The sequence below is a fragment of the Monodon monoceros genome, unplaced genomic scaffold, assembly GCF_005190385.1.
Source record: "Monodon monoceros isolate NGI ecotype Baffin Bay Population unplaced genomic scaffold, NGI_Narwhal_1 Super_Scaffold_10, whole genome shotgun sequence".
Taxonomy (NCBI): Eukaryota; Metazoa; Chordata; class Mammalia; order Artiodactyla; family Monodontidae; genus Monodon; species Monodon monoceros.
Window position 1 is genome coordinate 22,441,815 of NW_021703766.1, and position 19,897 is coordinate 22,461,711.

The following is a 19,897-nucleotide window of genomic DNA, read 5'->3' on the forward strand; positions in this document are numbered from 1 at the left end:
CAAATACTTTGAATCAAGTATCTTAAAAATGCTGAAAGAGCTAAAGGAAACCATGGACAAAGAGCTAAATGAAACAGGGAGAATGACAGCCCAATAAATAGAGACTGTCAATAAAGATATGGAAATTACAAAAAGAAATTCTAGAGATGTAAAGTAAAATAATGAAATGAAAATTCACTATTCACCTGCAGGTTTAAATAGCATATTTTAGCAAGCAAAGGAAAGAATTTGTGAGCATGAAGATAGGCCACTTGAAATGATCAAGTCTGAGGAGTAGAATGAAAGAATAACGAAAAATGAACAGAACCTGAGACTAGTGGTGCAAGATCAGGTGCACTAATGTACACATAATAGGAGTCCCAGGAGGTGAGAGGGGATTGAAAGAGACAGGAAAATTTTTTGCAGAAATAATGGCCAGAAATGTCCTAAATTTGATAAAAGACACAAATCTGTATATCCAAGGAACTCAATGAAATTTCAACTCAATCAAAATTGAAGTACTTTGATATAAATCTAACAATATATATAGGATCTGTATGAGAAAAAAAACTACCCAACTTGATGAAAGAAGTTAAAGAACTAAATAAATGGAGAGATATTTCATGTTCACACATAGAAAGACTCAATATTATCAAGATATCAGTTCTTATGAACTTGATGTATAGGTCTGACACAATGCCAACCAAAATCCCAACAACTCATTTTGTGGATATCAATGAACTGATTCTAAAGTTCAAATGGAGAAACAAAAGCCACAGAACAGCCAACACAATATAGAAATAAAAGACCAAAAACAGATGGCTGATAGTACCAGACTTCAAGACTTACCATAAAGCCACATTAACCAAGAATTGTATTAGTGGTGAAAGAACAGACAGATAGATCAATGGAACATAATAGAGAGCCCAGAAATAGACACACACAAATATAAACTGATTTTTGACAAAGAGACAAAAAAGAATCTAAAGATTCTTTAAAAATTTATAAAAATGCTAACACTAATAAACAAATTCAGCAAAATTGCAGGATACAAGATCAGCACATAAAAATCATTTGTATTTCTATACACTAGCAATGAACACTCCAACAAGGATATTAAGAAAACAATTCTATTTACAGTTGCATCTAAGAGAGTAACATACCTGGGAATAAACATAACCAAGGCGGTGAAGAATTTATACACTGAAAACTAAAAAACATTACTGAAAGAAATTAAAGGAGACCTACATGAATGGAAAGACATATTGTTAAGATAGCATTACTAGCCAAACCATCTACAGATTCAAAACAATTCCTATTACAAGTTGAATGGCTCTTTAGTAGCAGAAATGGAAAACCCTATTATCAAATTCATATGGAATTTCAAGGGGCCCCAAATAGTCAAAATATACTGAAAAAGTAGAACAAAGTTGGAAGATTCACCCTTCTTGATTTCAAAACTTACTACTACAAAACAAGAGTTATCAAAACAATGTGGATAATCATATAGGTGAATGTAAAATTGGGAGTCCAGAAATAAACCCGTACCTCTATGGCCTATTGATTTTCTACAAGGGTGCCAGGAACATTCAATGGAAAAGGAATAATCTCTTCAACAAATAATTATGGGGTAACTGTTTTCACATGTAAGAGAATGTATTTGGAGCCCTACTTTACACCATATTTCAAAATGAATTCAAAATGGATCAATGACCTAACTGTAACAGCTAAAATTTAAAACTCTTAGAAGAAAACATAGGGGTAAACTTCATGACATTTGTCACATTCTTAGATGTGACACCAAAAGCACAAGCAAAAATAATAACAAAAAATAGATAATAGGTCTTTATCAAAATTAAAAACTTTTGTGCATTAAAGGATGTTATCAAGAAAGTGAAAAAACAACTTTGAGAATGGGAAAATAATTTGCAAATATCTGATTTAATTTTCTAGTATCCAGAATATATGAAGAACTCCTACATCTCAACAACAAAAACAAACAACCCAATTAAAATTTTGTCAATGTACTTGAAGAGCCATTTCTCAAAAGAAGGTATATTAAAGGCCAGTAAGTGCATAAAAAGATGCTTAACCGTTAGGGAAGTGCAAGTCAAAAGCCGAATGAGATGCCAATACCCACTAAAATGGCTATCATTTAAAAAAATGGAAAATAAGAAGTGTTAGCAAGCATGTGGAGGAATCGGAACCCCATACCTTGCTATAAAATGGAATATAAAATGTTGCAGCCACTGTAAAAAACAGTTTGGCGTTTTTTCAAAAAAATAAATACAGAATTACTGTATAACCCAGGAATTCCATTCCTAGGTATATACCCAAGTGAGTAGAAAACAGGTACTCAAACAAATACTTGTTCACAAATGTTCATAGTGGCACTATTTATAATAGCCAAAAGGTAAAGACGACTCACATGTTCATCAACAGTTAAGTGAGTAAACAATATGTGGCATGTACATGGAATGGAAAATTACTCAGAGAAGGAATGCATTACTTCTACATGCCACAAGCTGATTGAATCTTAAAACATAATGCTAAGTGAAAGGAGCCAGATCCCAAAGGTCATATATAGTATGATCCCACTTACTTGAAATATCTAGAATAGGCAAATCTATGCAGAGGCAGAAAGCAGACTGGTGATCGCCAGTTGTTGGGATATTGGGGGCATGATTAGAACTACTTAATAGGTATGGGGTTTCCTTTTGGGGTGATAAAAATATTTTTGAAACATTTAATAGTGGTAGTGTTTCACAACATTATAAATGTATTAAATTCCAGTAGAATGTACACTTTAAAATAGTTTATTTTATTTTATATGAATTTCATCTCCATTTTTTTTTTAAAAGCCAAAAAGTAAAGTGGGCATTTTGTATCATTACTCATGCTAGATTTTTGCAGATTTAAACTGGGTTACTCTCTGTCTCAATTTCTTTCCACAACTCATTCTCTCTATCTGGAAAACCACCTTTTCTGTTTTCACAGAGAACTTCTTCTCATTTAAGTTCCATTTCTAATTTTATGAGTATCTTCCTTGTCAATTATCATCTGTTGTTTTCAGAAATCTACCCAGTAAAATTACAACATTTGGTTTAACAATCAGGAACATGATGTTTCTATGTATCTGTGGCTATAAATCAGAAAATCTGGGTCCACATTTTTTTCAGCTATTATAAAGCAGATAATTTTAGGCAAAGTGTTTCATTTATCTGGGTCTGATTTATTTCAAATGCTAAATTTATTTTATTTAAAGCAAAAAACTTCCGGGGTTTTTATTTAACATCTAATTGCTTTATGTGGGTTTTAATCATTAAAACACTATAAAATCAATAAAAATGCAACTGCCAGTAACAAGGTAGTGATGAGATTGATAATAGTCATGTTTCATTCACTCATTCATTCATTCACTCTACAAACACTCCATGCCCTTATACTGTACTGTCCCTGGAGATATAAATATTAACAACGATATGATCATTAACCATTAATCCACTGAGTCTGTGGTAGATACAAAGATAGTAATGATGATGGTGATGATGAAAGTATTTATTACTGAACTTTAGAAACCCTCTGGATAAAAAGGCCAACAGATAAAGACAATTATATCTGTTTTATTATCCTTTTTTATTTGAAGAGTCATAGTTAAACAAAGCTGATGTAACACATTTCTAACTCAATTATTTGATGCACAAATGTGTAGATGACATCTATATATTTAGTGATAATCAAGATTTTCTGAAGAGACAATTCCATTGGAAGCACTTAAATTACTCATCCAGCACACTGTCATGCATGTAATAGATAGTGGGTGTCTTCAGTTTCTTATAACTTGCAAGTCATCCCTCCAAGCATCTCTAAAGCAATCAGCTGAGGAGGTGATTTGATTGCCCTCAACTTACGAAACATTAGTTATTACTTATTGTAAATTGCATAATAGATATCTAGGGTATGAGACCAGCACTGTAATTCTAAGAAAAGCTGTTCTCCCAAATTTTAGTATCACAGACAAAATTAGAAGTAGAATGTCATAATGTAGAGAAAAAATTCTTTAGGTCTGATGAGACCACAACTAGATTGGTGACTGGCATTTATGAGCTATGTGATATTAAGTAAGTGAGTTAATATTATGGTGATACATGGTATCTGGTTTTATTGTGGTGATCATTTTCTCATCTCTAAAAATATCAAATCACTAGGTTGTACACCTGAAACTAATATTGTATATTAATTATAACTCAATAAAAAATATTTCTGAGACCCAGTTTAGATACCTAAAAATAAAGGCAAGACAGAAAAAAGCATATATTTTGAGATAGGACTTTGTGGTAGGCCCTGGAAAAGTGAGCTAGATTAGTACCTGTCTTCAAAGGACTCATGACCATTTGCTTGCATCAGTTACCTATTGCAGCATTAAAACTACCCCTAAACTCAGTGATTTAAAATAAAAACCACTTATTATTTCCCATGATTTACTTGGTTGACAGGGTGATTATTCTGTTTTGAAATGACTTTTCTGGGGCTAGAAAAGTCATTTCTGTTTCTCAGCAGGAACATCTGGGATGATTGGGATAGCTGGGGCCTCTCTTCATGTGATTTCTCATCCCGCAGAAATTCAGTCTGGGCTTGTTCACTAGATGGCAAGAGGATGCGAAGCAAGGGAGGAAAAGTTCCAAGGTGCAAACATTTTAGAGGTTTTTGCTTGCATTTCATTTTTAAATTTTCCATTGGCCAGTAAGAGTCACATAGCAAAACACAGATTCATGGGCTAAATAAGTATGTTCCAACTCTAGATGAAAGGAGCAGCAATGTCACAAGGTCATAAATATAGGGACAGGAAGAATTATTTGGCCATTTTTTAAAAACAATGTTCCATATTATATAAGTGGATAAATTCCCTTCCCATTTTGGATCTTGGTCTTAAAATATCTCCTCACTCAAAAGGAAGTCACAATCCAACACAAAATCAGGAGCACTGAATAGAGGATTTAGAGTGCAACAAGTTATTATCAAACCCGATGTGAATTTGCAGAATTTTGTACTGATAGCATCTTTTGATTCTCTAATGATCTGGATTTGTGTCCCCAAATTTCTGAATTGGCAGAAGGGGAAACATGCTCCTATTATGTAGCCAATAATGCCATAGTTGTTTATTTACAGGAATCTTAATCATTCATCACAGCCTCCCTTAAGATAGGACAATATTCCCCAAAATGTGTTTAGAAAAATGATCATTTAAGTTCTCATAGTAGGATAGGCTTGTGGATTACTGGGTTAAAATTCTGTAAACTCTATCACTGCAGGAATTTTGAAAAGACTTTAATATGCTGATGAGTATTACATTCTTTTAATAAGGGAATATAATATATATTGTTTTCTGAACTTAATTCCATTTTTAGATAAGGAAAATAAGGGCTAAATGACTACACTTAAAAAGGGCTGCTTCTGATCCAGGCATGTGCACATTCAAAAATCTCATTCAATATTTACAATTGAGACAGGTGTTATTATAATCATTAGAAAACTGAGGAAACGGAAGATAAGAGAAACTAGCTTACTTGCCAAATTCCACACATCTTGGAAGTGACAGGTTTGTGTACCAAAACCATTTTGACTCGGGACACAACCTAACTGTATCAAACTGAAGCAACTTCAGGTGATGCTTCGTCCTACCTCTACCCCTAGCATTCAAGGGGATCTTTGTTTGCCTCTTCCAGGTCCGTAATTCTGTTCTGGCCCCAAGTGGTGCACTCACGCTCTGCACAGGCATGTGATGTTTTCCTGCCAGGATCACTCAAAGCAGAGCATTAAGCACATACTCCCCCCTCCAAATTGATCCCCACGTTGCTCTCCAAGAACACTCTGCACAGCTAGGCAGTGAGGCTTCATATTAATCATGTTTTCTAATTATTTATTTATTAGAACAAGGGAGCTGAACACCTGGCAACATTTACATTTGCAAATTAGGGAAGCGGCCTCACTCTAGCAGAAATCTGATTTTATTATTTGCCGTGTAAAACCAAGTTGGCTCAGTGGTGGAGAAAGTTATATTAATATAAATAATGATGAAATGCTGGAAATAATCTCTTTTCCCACCTTCAGATTTGGTATATTTTGGGCAAATTTGTACACTTGAAACTTAATTCATGATGCAATTGTTAGGGTGAAATAAACAGGATATTGATATATTAACCTCATTCTTTCATTAATTCAAGAAAGTTGAGCACTTGCTATATTCGTGCCACTGAACTCATGTCCTTAAGTTATGTCATAACTTAAGGACATGAGTTCAAACAAATGTGGCCAATTTCTAAGTTGCACTAAACACTTAGAGTCTCCATGTCTTTACTAGATACAAACATGGAGATTATAATTATATTATGGGTGTTTTTGAGGCTTAAAATCGATATAAGCATAGCACCTAACTCATAGGTGAGTCATAACCAATATTAGTTGGCTACTCACCCTCCCTATCCCACTTAAGCATGGTGATCATAAAGATAAAAAGACATGGCCCATAGGTACAGGCTTTCAACCAATAAGGAAGATAAATTAGAGTTTTTAAAAAATGTGATCAGTGTCACAAAAAAATCAAATATATGCGAGTGAAAGGTAATTTTGGATATGGACATATAATATCATATAGTCAAGTTTTCTAAATATACAGTACATTTGACTCTTGAACAAGTGGGTTAGGGATGCACACCCTCTGCACAGTAGAAAATCTGCACATAACTTTGCAGTCGGCCCTCTGTATCCTCAGTTCCATATCCTCAGATTCAACCAACTGGTGATCATGTAGTACTATAGTATTTACTATTGAAAAAAATTCACATATAAGTGGACCCATGCAGTTCAAACCTGTGTTGTTCAAGGGTCAACTGGTATCTAGAAAAGGGAGAAGGGAGCTAGGATTAGAAGATGTTTACATAGTGAATGGCTTTAGAATGAGCCTTAGGCGACTAAAATTTATCCTGTAGCCAAATTATTCCACTGACAGCCAAGAGTCATGCTTCATGGAATTTAATTTAGCCATTATGTACCTTGTGGGAGGGCAACTGAAATTAGAGATGAGAGAGCCAATTGCAATACTATATAACTGTAATTTCTTAGAGGATGCCAAGTCCTCTAACTTTCTGGATTCACTCTTTAAACCACGAGCTCCCCCAAAGAATATTTCTCTCCTTTGGAAGAAAATTTCAAATCACCTAGACTCAGGAGTCCCATTGCATCAGATGTTAAAATCAGAACATATCTGTCCTGCTCTAAGGACTTCAGGCTTGGGATAACGATGATCCAAACAAGGGCAGTAAAAATGGAAGACTCCCTCTCCTATTGGGTAAAAAGTTCTCAGATAGGGCCCTATGTGCAAATTAAGAATTGTATATCTGAATTCTTTAAAACAAACATATGGTAAACTACCTTCCAAAGGAATGCATAACACTGAGGAACATTTCTAAAACTACTGGTAAATATACTGAACACGGAGCAAGTTGAAATAAAAGAGCACAGTGAGAAATCAGCAGTGTCACATTGGACATACAACTTCACACCTCATTTCTATGAGGGATAACATTAAGCTATGAACACCATACATCATAAAATATATGAAGTTTTCAGCATAATAATAGGCATATAATACATTTTGAATAAGATTGTGCATTTATGATATAACATGTAATCTATAATTGTTTGAAAGATATTTTATAGATTACTGTTGGCCAGAAACATTTCAGTGGAGAAAAGTTTTCTTCTTTATAAGGAAAGAATTAATGGAAAAGTAATTTGGGATAAATACTATATATGTATTAATCCACATTAGAGCCCAGAAAAATAAAGAGAGAAGAAATAAAGTTTACTTATAGGGAATGGAATTTAAGCAGATTTATTTCTACATATCACCAAGATTTGAATAAAGATGCACCTAAAAAGAGAAAGCAGGCAGCTGAATTGTTTAACTGGTGGGGATCCAATTGCCCCACGTGGGAAGTGCTAGCTACCTGCATGGAAAACAGATGTTACCACGTTTACTTTATGTGGTAGCAGGAAGCTGGTGAGGATAAAAAGTCTGTTACCTTCAGTGCTGTGACTTTTACTGTTTACTTTTCAAATCTGTGTATACCAGGAGAAGGTAAGAGCATTTATTCACTTTTTTCTTTCCTTGCTATACCTACATACTATATCACATTTACTATGTTCTCAATATTTATTTGCACCAAAGTATGAATGCCAGAAAATATTGGCCTCCTTCAAAATACTGACAGATCTCTCAACCAAAATAGGATTTCTAAGACTTAGAATACTCCTTTTGTCGAAGTTACTCAATCCAAAGCCAACACACATAAAAATCTGTCCCAATGGTACATGACCTCTCTGTATATATGTTCTGCAGCTACTTTCAACTTTATCGCGCATGAACAGAGGAGTTCTTTAATTTCTATTGTGTTCTCTAAGAACATTACTTCCAGTTTTATCGTTGTAAACACTATTTAACCAGTTCTAAAATCCTTCCTGGTGAAATCAGACTGATTACTTGTCAGGCTTTATAGTTTTCAAACTATCTTATCACAATTAAAACAATGAAAGAAATAATAATCATAGTTATCATTTATCAGACTTTTTGTTCGTGCAGGGAAATGTGCTAAGTGTTTTACCTATATTGTCTGCTTTATTGCTAACTGCTATTGTCTTAGTTTAAAGATGGAAAAATTAAGGAAAAAAGTGATTAGGTAAGTCGGTCACATATCTAGAAAGAGACTGAATAGTATTTAAGAGACAAATGACACAGAAGTTGCTCTAGGAAAAATGCATAACCTGTTTCTCTCAGGAATTAGCAAGCCCAGATCCTGTTCAAATTCTGGTTCCAAAAACATAACCTCTCTATTCCTTACTTGCCATATCTTTATAATGAAGTTGACAATAACAGTTCCTTGCAGGGGGTACCTATGAGGATCAAGTAGCTAACACAGGCAAAGCACTGAGAATGAGGCTGGTATATTGTAAGTGTTAACTGTATTAGTTATTTTTAAAGCAACATCATAATTAGGTGATATAGCTAAGGTTCTTTTTTGTTTTCATAACTTGATAAACTGGAGGAATCTGTGAGCTGTGAAACAAAAAGATTTCTTTTACATTTTAGCTTAAGTCCTAGACTGGAATGAAACCAAAACATTTTTATATGTCCGTTCTTCTGCTCTTTCTTGCTCTTCCATATTTTATGTTCAGTATCTGCAGGAAAATTAGTTGAACTTCAAGGAGGACAAAGGCCTTAATCACTTTCTGGTGTACAGTGGCCTAATCTGTTGTCTTGGGGATTATTTAACCTTTGCTATACAGAGATGCTTCTTTTTCCTGTGGTGAATTGACGGTGCAATAGGTGGTCTTCAGTTTTTCCTTGATCTCAATGAGTTGTTGCCAGAGTTTCATTAGAGTCACTGTCCTGGACTTAGTGCTAGGAGACGAGGTGACTTAGGAGTTGAAAAGCCAGGGTCTCTAAAGGCAATAAGCATTCTGAAGAACCGACTTGCAACAGAACATTGCTAGTAAAAGAGGAGAAAGTGATGCGTTATCTTCAGATCTCTTCACCATATACTCTTACTTCTCTGAATTTCCAATGAACTCAGTTTGTGGTGTTCTCCTGGCTCTCAGTGAGGAAGCTCCAGCCTTTAGCAACCCCATGACAGCTACTAAACTTGAGAAAGATATATGTACATATCGCAACATTTGTAACAATACAATGCAGAATAGTATCAATAGCATCATCAGAATGTCTGAGATATATGTGTGTTTGTATGTGTGTGTGTACATGCGTGTATGTCTATATCCAAAAATATTGGGAAAAAACACTTCAGTGATACCTAGATTATGGGCTTTAATTTTTTTCTCCTTTATATTGTTTAATCTGTTCCTTCTACACTGACCATGAATTATGTATATAATCAGAAACAATGTGAACAAAACCATTATACACAATAAAAGACTTAAAGTCAATAGTAAATATCTAAATTGACCAATAATTCTGTTGATAGTTTGATATTTGAAAAGCAGGGAAAACCAATGGTCTACTCTGGAGAAATATACTATTCAAAATAAATCAAAAAGAAAGAGAAATTATAAGGAAAAAGACCCACCATGAAGTCCTTATACGCCTCTACAAAGAACTTTAAAACAGAAAATAGTAGTAAAATAAGCTACTTATATTTTAAATATATAAATATTTGCAAGTGGCATTTCGAGTCTGCCAGTTAAATTGCCACTCATGCTCTCAGGTGATACCCTCAATAATGTTGTAATGTGGTTATTATTGTCCCAATCTGCATATTAAGTGGTCTTTGCAAAGATATTCAGCCAGTGAGTGTGAACTAGAGCTGAAACTCAGGTTTCCTGACTAGAACTCTACTCCTAGCAGGCTCAGAAAAAAAACAAAGAAAAGAAAAAAAAAAGGAAAAAGAAAAGAGAAAGAAATCACATACATACATTTGGGAACTCTGTATTTGTGGTGTGAACAAGGAAACATTCTTAATAGATATACAGATCCCTAAAAAGGATAGGAAAATCACTATACAAAGTTTTGACTTTTATAATAAGACATATTTCTTTATTTTTCTGTCTAAATTAATCTAACATATTGCCCAGATCACCTGGAATCGGAACAGGCACCAAAGGTGAAATGAGATATAAAGAAACACAGGGCTCTTCTGATGCTGAGCACTAACCATGATACAAGACATTGTGTTAGGCTTTATATCCACTAGCTCAATTAACTTTTTTTTTTAATAAATATATTTATTTATGGCTGTGTTGGGTCTTCGTTGCTGCGTGCAGGCTTTCTCTAGTTGTGGTGAGCTTGGGCTACTCTTCATTGCAGTGCGTGGGCTTCTCATTGCGGTGGCTTCTCTTGTTGCAGAGCATGGGCTCTAGGCACACGGGCTCAGTAGTTGTGGCTTGCAGGCCCTAGAGCACAGACTCAGTAATTGTGACGCACGGGCTTAGTTGCTCCACGGCATGCAGGATCCTCCCACACCAGGGCTCTAACCCATGTCCCCTGCATCGGCAGGCAGATTCTTAACCACTGCACCACCAGGGAAGTCCCTCAATTCACTCTTAGAAAAATCTTATATATAGTGGAGTATTACTCAGCCATAAAAAAGAATGAAATCTTGCCATTTGTGCCAACACGGATGGACCTGGAGGTTATTATGCTAAGTAAAATAAGTCAGAGAAAGACAAATACCATATGATTTCACTTATATGTGGAGTCTAGAAAACAAAACCAATGAATAAATATAACGAAACAAAAACAGACTTATAGATACAGAGAACAAATTAGTAGTTGTCAAGGAGGAGAGGGGTGGGAAGAGGGGCAAAACAGGAGAAAGGGATTAAGAGGTACAAACTACCACTTATAAAATAAGTCACAGGGATGTAATGTACAGCACAGGGAACAGCAGTATTTTATAATAACTATGCATGATGTGTAATCTATAAAAATATTGAATCACTATTCACCTGAAACTAATGCTATAAGCCAACTATCTTTCAATTAAAAAAAAATTAAAAATGAAAGTCTTCTGAGAGCACTCCCCATTCCCCATTTAAAGATGAGCAAAAGGTGGCCTAGAGGAAGTTGAATAGTTTTACTAGAGATCTCTTAGGTCAGAGGAACAGCTTTGCAATTTGAAGCTGGGCTTCTGTGGTTCCAAAGTCGTTGTGTGTGTGTTTTTTTTTTTAATTTGCTTGGTTTGGTTTGTCCGTATAGTATTTTTTTAATAGCTCAAATTTTAGAGCAGGCATCCAGGGACAGTTCTTGAATTTATAAGTAATTTTGTAACTAGGCAATCCAAGCGTACGTAGGAGATTATGTGATGTCATCTCTAAGTAGGATGTTGTTAATCTGGGTTCACTGTGACACTGTTCACACACATACACACAACTATGTACATACAACTAAATACATAAACTATCATTCTGCCTTTGATTAAGCCAAGATAATCTGTCATTATCGTTGAGTCACAGCTTTGGCAGCTTCACCCTGACATTTTAAAATAAGGACACCTAATTCTAGCTGACACACATCTCAGTGGCTTAATACAGTGTGCTTATTTCTCACTCAAAGTCAAATCATCACACTGTATGCTTTTATTAAATACAATTTTACTGGTCAATTATACCTCTATAAGGTTGGAAAACGCAATAATTATATTTTTTGCATGATTTTTTCTTGCCATTGTTTCAGCAAAATCATTTCAATCTGAATGTTTTATATGAGGGTATTCATTTTATTCATCTTTAATTGTAGCAATATATTTTTCCTACTCTTGCTGTATGCTTCCTTTTATAATACAAACAGCAATTTTTTTTTTTTTAATTTACATTGCAAGGGAAGTGGAGAAACGTAGTCTCACATGGAATTTTGGTTAGCATTAACTTTCTCTGCCACAGTTGTGAAGTCGCCTTCCAACTTAGTTTTGGGACAGCCATCAGCCCTCATCAAACAAAACAAACAAACAAAAAATACTGTAATCGCAACCCTCTCAGTAGTCAATTCACAAAGGAAATAAGACAAATCACCAATGAGTATATGAAAGGCATTCACTATTGCACCTAACAACAAAATGCAAAGGGAAACATTTAAAATATTTCACTAATGTTTTGAATCCTCTGTGTGTATTAGGTTGTGGGAAAATAGTTCTCAGGTGTTTTTGGTGGGAATGAAAATTGATACATCTTTTAGAAGAAATATCTGGCTATATGAAATAAAATATAAATGTATAAACTTTTGACTTAGCAAATCCTGTTTTAGACATTCCTCCAATTTTCAGACAAGTGCGCCAAGATATGTGTGTGTGTGAAAAGATTCACTGTGACAATGTTAATACTCACACACACAAAGTAACTTGTTTGTTCATTAATTAGTATTCAGTGTGGTGATCCATAAATTTTAGCCTTTTAAAATAATAAGGTAACTTTCCAGATGGATAGGTAGATAGATAGGTAGGGCAATAGACAAACAGGCAGCTATATCTGGGATGTTTTATTAATAAACAGAGTGATTAAAGAATCATTCAAGTTAATATCAGTTAAGAAAAGGGTGGCTCAGGGATTATTTATATTGCTAATCTATTATACACCACAGTCATATTTCATCCTTACAGCAACTCTTTTGTTTGGGTGTTAAAATCTATAATTTAAAGAAGTAGCAAAGAGTTCAACTCACAGAGACTGAAAGTGGTACCTTTGGGGTTCCAACCCAGGCCGGTCAGGCTCCAAATCTGATGCTCCTTCTACTGCTTCCACAGCAGTTGGAACTTGTCCGCATCTGTTCTGTACTTGTTTGCACTTTTCCATTTTAAAGCGACAGCCACCCCCTGCCCCACCAGGCTCAGCAACACTGTGCTTTCCTTTCCCATTACTGAGGCAGATCCACTCACCTCCCTGGCATTCATGAGCAGCTCTGCAGAGCACCTGAGCATCTGGCAACCCACCCAGCGAGAGTGACTGGGAAGCACAGAAAATTCCTCAGAGAGCAGTCGACATCTGTTTAATAGGCGATGAAAAACAAACTCATAATAAACCCATTTTAGGAGGAAAACAATGGCTCCTGAAAGTGCTGATTATTCATTTTATGCAAGTGTGGTAATGTTGGTCTACATGACGAGTAGAAAAACAGCCTGTCCGGAAGCAAACGATCACAGCCAGAGAGGGTGAGGCCGCTCACACCAGGAACGAGCGCAGGCAATGGCAGGTGAGGATGCATTTAGAAAGATTACACAGAAAGCCTGCACCACCTGTGGCTGGCTCCTGTCACAGAGAAGTGACCCAGTTGGTTGAGTGGGGTGCATACACATCAGGAATGAGTTTCAGTACAGTAGCAGTGACTCCCTCACCACTCCAGACTGCTAAGCTGCTATCCATTCATTCAGCCATCAATGCATTCTTTCCCTTTATCCACCCATTCATTGCTTCACTTATTCAAATATTCATTACATCCTCTAATGAAAACACCTTTTTATTACTGGATGCTTTAACGGATATTGTAGTTATTATATTATAATCTAGGGTGGTTTTCCTATAGAAGTGTAAAAGTATAGGAGAATAAAAGGCAGATTAACATTTATTGAGCTTAAATCTGATAAGATATAAATGAATATAACAAAATGTATTGAAGGAGGAAAGAACATAATTGAAAGATAAAATCATACTTGGTAATAACTACACTGGATACAAGCTAGTCCATGGCTATAAATGTGACTGTGGATGTAGATGTAAAGAAAGAGAAATCAACGTCCTTTTTTTCTTTTTTTCCCCTAGAATTAATCAGAGAGAGATTGACTTAGTGTTTTTCTCAGGCAAAGTCATTATATACCGTGTGGAGGACAAAACAGAAACTAGGCTAAAAGTTGTCCATGGGTTAGCATACTGTACAAGCCAGATAAAGCTCTCTGTTCTTATTGTCCTCTTCATATCTGCTATACTCATATAAATTTTGAGTATATTGTCCTCTTCATATCTGCTATACTCATGTAAAAGCTCTCTGAATCAAAAGGTCTAGGCCAGAGATATGAAAAAATGAGGGTGGGGAGGGGGACGGAAAGAGAGATAGAATATATTAGAGAACAGAAACTCCTAGACATCAATAGGTAATGATAGCAAAAATCAGAAAGCAATTCCAAGAAAATGGTAAATCTATGACATTGAAGCATAACAGTGTAGACCAATTAGCCCTCCATGCTTTCATACAGCTAACTTTGAAGATTTGGCACTATTATTTATTAAAGATGCAGAAATTTCCTACCTCTTATGTATGTAAAAACGGGCACTAATATGAAGACACATGCAATCCTGTTCCCCATCCCCTTCTCCCAGCATCAGGAAGGTACCATGTTATAGTGCAAGAACAGCCCTTGGATCCATATAGCCTTGGGTTTGACTCTGCACTTCAGTGTTTGCTAGTTCTATGTCCCTGAACAAGTTACATGAACAGCATCTTCATCTATAAAATAGATATCATGATGGTTGGCCTATATGATTGTGGTAAGCATTAAATGAGATAATATTTATAAATTACTTAGAAGAGTGGATAATACATACTAATTATTCAATAAGCAGTAGCTATCATTCCTATAATCATGACTGTGATTATTTTCTCTGAGCCTAAGTTTCCTCATTAAATTGGAATAATGATACATAAGGTTGGAGTGACCAATAGATGATATGCATTTATGCATTCTAAATGATAACAGTGTTCAGTCTAGCTTCAAAGAGAAAGAGATGGAGGTGCATTGCCTATCTAGATATGTTTATAAAGTAGTATACATTCAAAGAGTAATGGGCATTTAATTAAATCCTTGTGGCAAGAGAAATTCCCAAGCGAAGTTCCTTAGCTCAACTGTAGTATGTTCAGAATGAAAGAGGGTCAGTATCCTTCAGGGTGAAGTGAGGCTTCATAAATAGAAAAAAATAGCAATAATTTTTCAAACAAAAATTTAGATGTTCAGCGACTTAAGTGTTCATTGTAGGGCTGGTTACAAATAAAATCATGAAAATTAAGCCATGCCCTGCCACAACATGCTCACATTGTAGATTTGCAAAGGTGCTATACTTACTCTCAAGAATAATGTTGTCTTAATACGATTGTACTTAGTCCCTCATTCCATGCTGAGAGAGTCTAGGCCCCTTTTTATGCCTGCCTGTCCCACAGCCTGGAGTGCCCTTCTCTCTCACTTCCATCTACTCCACTTTTTCACATCTTCACAATTTAGCTTCTTCAAGAATCTCACCCATACTCCTGTCATCCAGTGACTAGACTAGTCTATGTTCTTCTAATCTGCTTTTTTATACCATCCTATAGTTACTTTCCAATAACACTATATTTCATTTAGTTTTTTTTTTATAAATCTACTTCCCCCATCAGATTGTGAGATCTTTAAAAGAGAGAGAAAAACTATCTTTTTACTGAGATTTTACTTCTTCATTTGCATGAGTTACTAAATACTATTATATTTTTACTTCCTACTAATCTTGCTTATGAGAAGGTTTGTTTCATGATGGTAGGGTGTTTGTTTCTGTGTTCTATACCATAACCTGAGAATCTAGAATTTTTTGTTACATAGTAGGCACTCAATACATATTTGTGGAATAAACAAATAAAGGCATCATGCTTACAGAAATTAGTATAGTGCCTGGTTATGTTAGTTACTCAGAAAAGCTGTGTTGAATTTAATAATTTTTTAAAAATTTATTTGTTTGTGCCGGGTCTTAGTTGTGGCAGGTGGGCTCCTTAGTTGCGGCTTGTGGGCTCCTTAGTGGTGGCATGCATGTGAGATCTAGTTCCCTGACCAGGAATCGAACCCAGGCCCCCTGCATTGGGAGTGTGGAGTCTTAACCATTGCACCACCAGGGAAGTCCCTGAATTTAATAATTGAAGAAAACAGTAATGCAATAATATTAGCTATCATTTAGAAATATATAATTTGCAATGATATATGCAATATTAGTTATCTTTCAGAAGGATCACACAGGGGCAAAGTTTAGAGATGATGAAGATGGTAAAGGAAGTTCACAATAAAGAACAATCTATTGTAAAGGCACAGAGGCATGGAAGAGCCTGGCATGACTAGGAACCTATAGCAAATGATGCAAGATGAAGACAGAGTTACCAGAAAACACTGGAGAATTCAAAGACAGTGAGAAAGTGAAAGGGCTGCTGTGTCATGTTAACAAGTCTGCATCTAGGACTGCAAAAAGCTATGGAGCCATAGCAAATTTTGATCAGTTAAGGGGATTTGTTTGTGCTCTGAGCAGAAAGTTGGTTGTCTATGGTCTGGGCTCCTTCTCTCTGGAAAGAAAAGTCAGCCTCTCTGAACTGTGTGCCTGGAATATAGTCCAATATAGCTCACTGTCCAGAGCAGAGCTGCAAAGAGCCCCTAGGGCATATTGAGTGGCAAATTACAGGAAGCAGGTCTTTAGAGTGACCTTGCAAGGAGCCACATGTGTTGCTATTTTATGGGTGCTTGGGATCACCTAAATGTTATCTGATAATACTATTTATTTCCAGCAAGGAGCATTTATATATATATATATATAAATATAAATATATATATATATATATTCATGCAGCTCCTGTGCCTCAGAAACAAAAAGCACCAGCACTCCCCTCTGCAATTCTAATAGAGACTGATGAAAGATTATTAGAACCTTTAGTCTTGGGAGGGTCTTAAAAAGTGGGGTAAAATAAATAGGCTTTTTCTAGGGCAAATGAGTATGAAATACTTTGCTATCACTGAGCCATAACTGACTGAAAGAGATTATTATAAGAGTTTCCAATTCAATTCAGTTCCATGGACTCTTCTTATTTGTACATTACTGTGTAGGTACACGAAGAGGAGTGAGGGATTAGTTATATGACTATATATATATTCATATATATAAGTGTGTGTTTACATAAATGTATTGACATATGCATTTATATGTTGACATAAAACAACATATATAATTCGTTATATATTATATAAATTATAGATTAATTAGAATATTCTGATGCCATGACTAGCAGTATAAAAATATTAAAATAACAAAATTCAGAACTTATAGTTCTTCTTTCAGAACAGCATTCAACTCCCCATCAAAACAATTCTGATGCCAACTACAAACACTAGATAAAATATACAAATAAAATACCTAAGGATTTTGAGGAAAAGACAAAAGCAGGCATACTGTGTGCTGTAAGGGGGCAGGAGGCTGTAAAAGTGACTGGCATGAGGATGATAAAAACAAACCACACTTACACACACCATAACAAAATAGCTGAAAACCAAAGGTAAAGAGAAAAGAGTCTTGAAAGCATCCAGAGAAAAATAACACATTATATATAAGGGAACCATGATTTGAATACTGTAGATTTCTCATCAAAAACTATGGAGGCCAGAAGAGCAGACAACAATGGAACTGCATTTTTTTATTATTAAACTTTTTATTTTGAGATAATTTTATCACCTGTAGTTGCAAAATATAATACTCAAGATCCCATGTGGCCTTTCTCCAGTTTTCCTCAGTGGTAACACTGCAAAGGGACAGCAAGATATCACCTCTAGCTTATTAACATTGATACAGTGTAGATGCAGAACGTTTCCATCTCCACAAGAATTTTTCATGTTGTGCTTTTCCAGTCACACACACTTCCCTCCCACCCTCACTTCCCCATTAAATGCTGACAACCATTAATTGTTCATATTTCTGTCATTTCAAGAATGTTATACAAATGGAATCGGAGAGAAGGTAACCTTTGAGATTGGCTTTTTTTCACTCAGCATAATTCTCTGAGATCATCCAGATTGTTGTGTTTGTCAGTAGTATGCTCCTTTTTATTGCTGACTAGTGGTCTATGGTATGGATGTACCAGATTTTATTTAATCATTAACACATTGAAGGACATAAAATTGTTTCCAGTTTTGGGCTGTTATGAATAAAGCTGCTATAAACATTCATATACAGGCTTTCATGTGACCATAAGTTTTCATATCTCTGGGTTAAATGCCCACTAGTGCAATTGTTGGGTCATATGGTATTTGCATATCTTCTTTTCAAAAAAAAAAAACTTCCAAACGCTTATCCAGAGTTGCTATACCCACTATACATTCGCAGTAGCAACACGAGTGATCCAATTTCTCTGTCCCTTCACCAGCATTGTGGATTGTCTTTTTTTTTTTCTTTTTCTAGCCATTCTGATGAGGATAGAATAATGACGTGCGGTTTGATCTGTATTTCCCTAATGGATGGTGCTGCTGAATATATATTTTTTAAATTTTTATTGGAGTATAATTGCTTTACAATGTTGTGTTAGTTTCTTCTGTACAACAAAGAGAATCAGCTATATGTATACCTATATCCCTATATCCCCTCCCTCTTGCGCCTCCCTCCCACCATCTCTATCCCAGCCTGCTAGGTGGTCACAAAGCACGGAGCTGATCTCCCTGTGCTATACAGCAGCTTCCCACTAGCTATCTGTTTTACATTTGGTAGTGTATATATGTCAATGCTACTCCACTTCATCCCAGCTTCCCCTCCCCCCACTGCCATGTCCTCAAATCCATTCTCTATGTCTGCGACTTTATTCCTGTCCTGCCCCTAGGTTCATCAGAACCATCTTTTTTTAGATGCCATATATATGTGTTAGCTTTATTTTGATTATTTACCATCTGTTTATCCTCTTCAGTGAAATGTATTTTCATATTTTTTGCCCGTTTTCTAATTGGACTGTTTATTTTACTATTTGGTTTGGACAGTTCTTTCTATAGTCTAAATGTTATTTGCCTATGTGATTTGTAAATATATTGTCCAATCCTGTAGCTTGTTTTGAAAAGAAAACTGAGTAGGTTTTGTTCCCCCCTTTTTTTTTAATATTAAAAAAAGAACAACTGAGGCTTAGGGAGGTGAGATGTCCTCACAGTTTACACAAAAAGCAAGTGGCTGAGATGTGGTTTGACTTTAGTTCATTGTTTATTCCACCTCACTTCCTTATGCAGAAGTCTTTTATTAAGCGATAGATGGGGAGAGTCTACTTTCCATCACAATTCTAGGTATCACCTGTAAAAATCACGCCCCACCCACAATCTGAGTAAATTCATATCAAGAATAGTGGGTACCCGAACCTATAGGCTTGGTTGAAATATGTTCTTGGTTCCTCTATTTTCAAATGTCTAAATTAAGGGATCTGATAAATACATTCTACAAATCATTAGTTGCTAATAACATAAACTGGTCCTGACAAAGACAGCTATTTTCCTAAATATTTTATATCAAAAGCAAGATGCAGAATAGTGTACACTATATAATATTAGTAAAATAAATAAATATATGTGTACACAGTTTTTTGGCAGAAGAAATTTTCATGAAACTTTTAAAATGATGT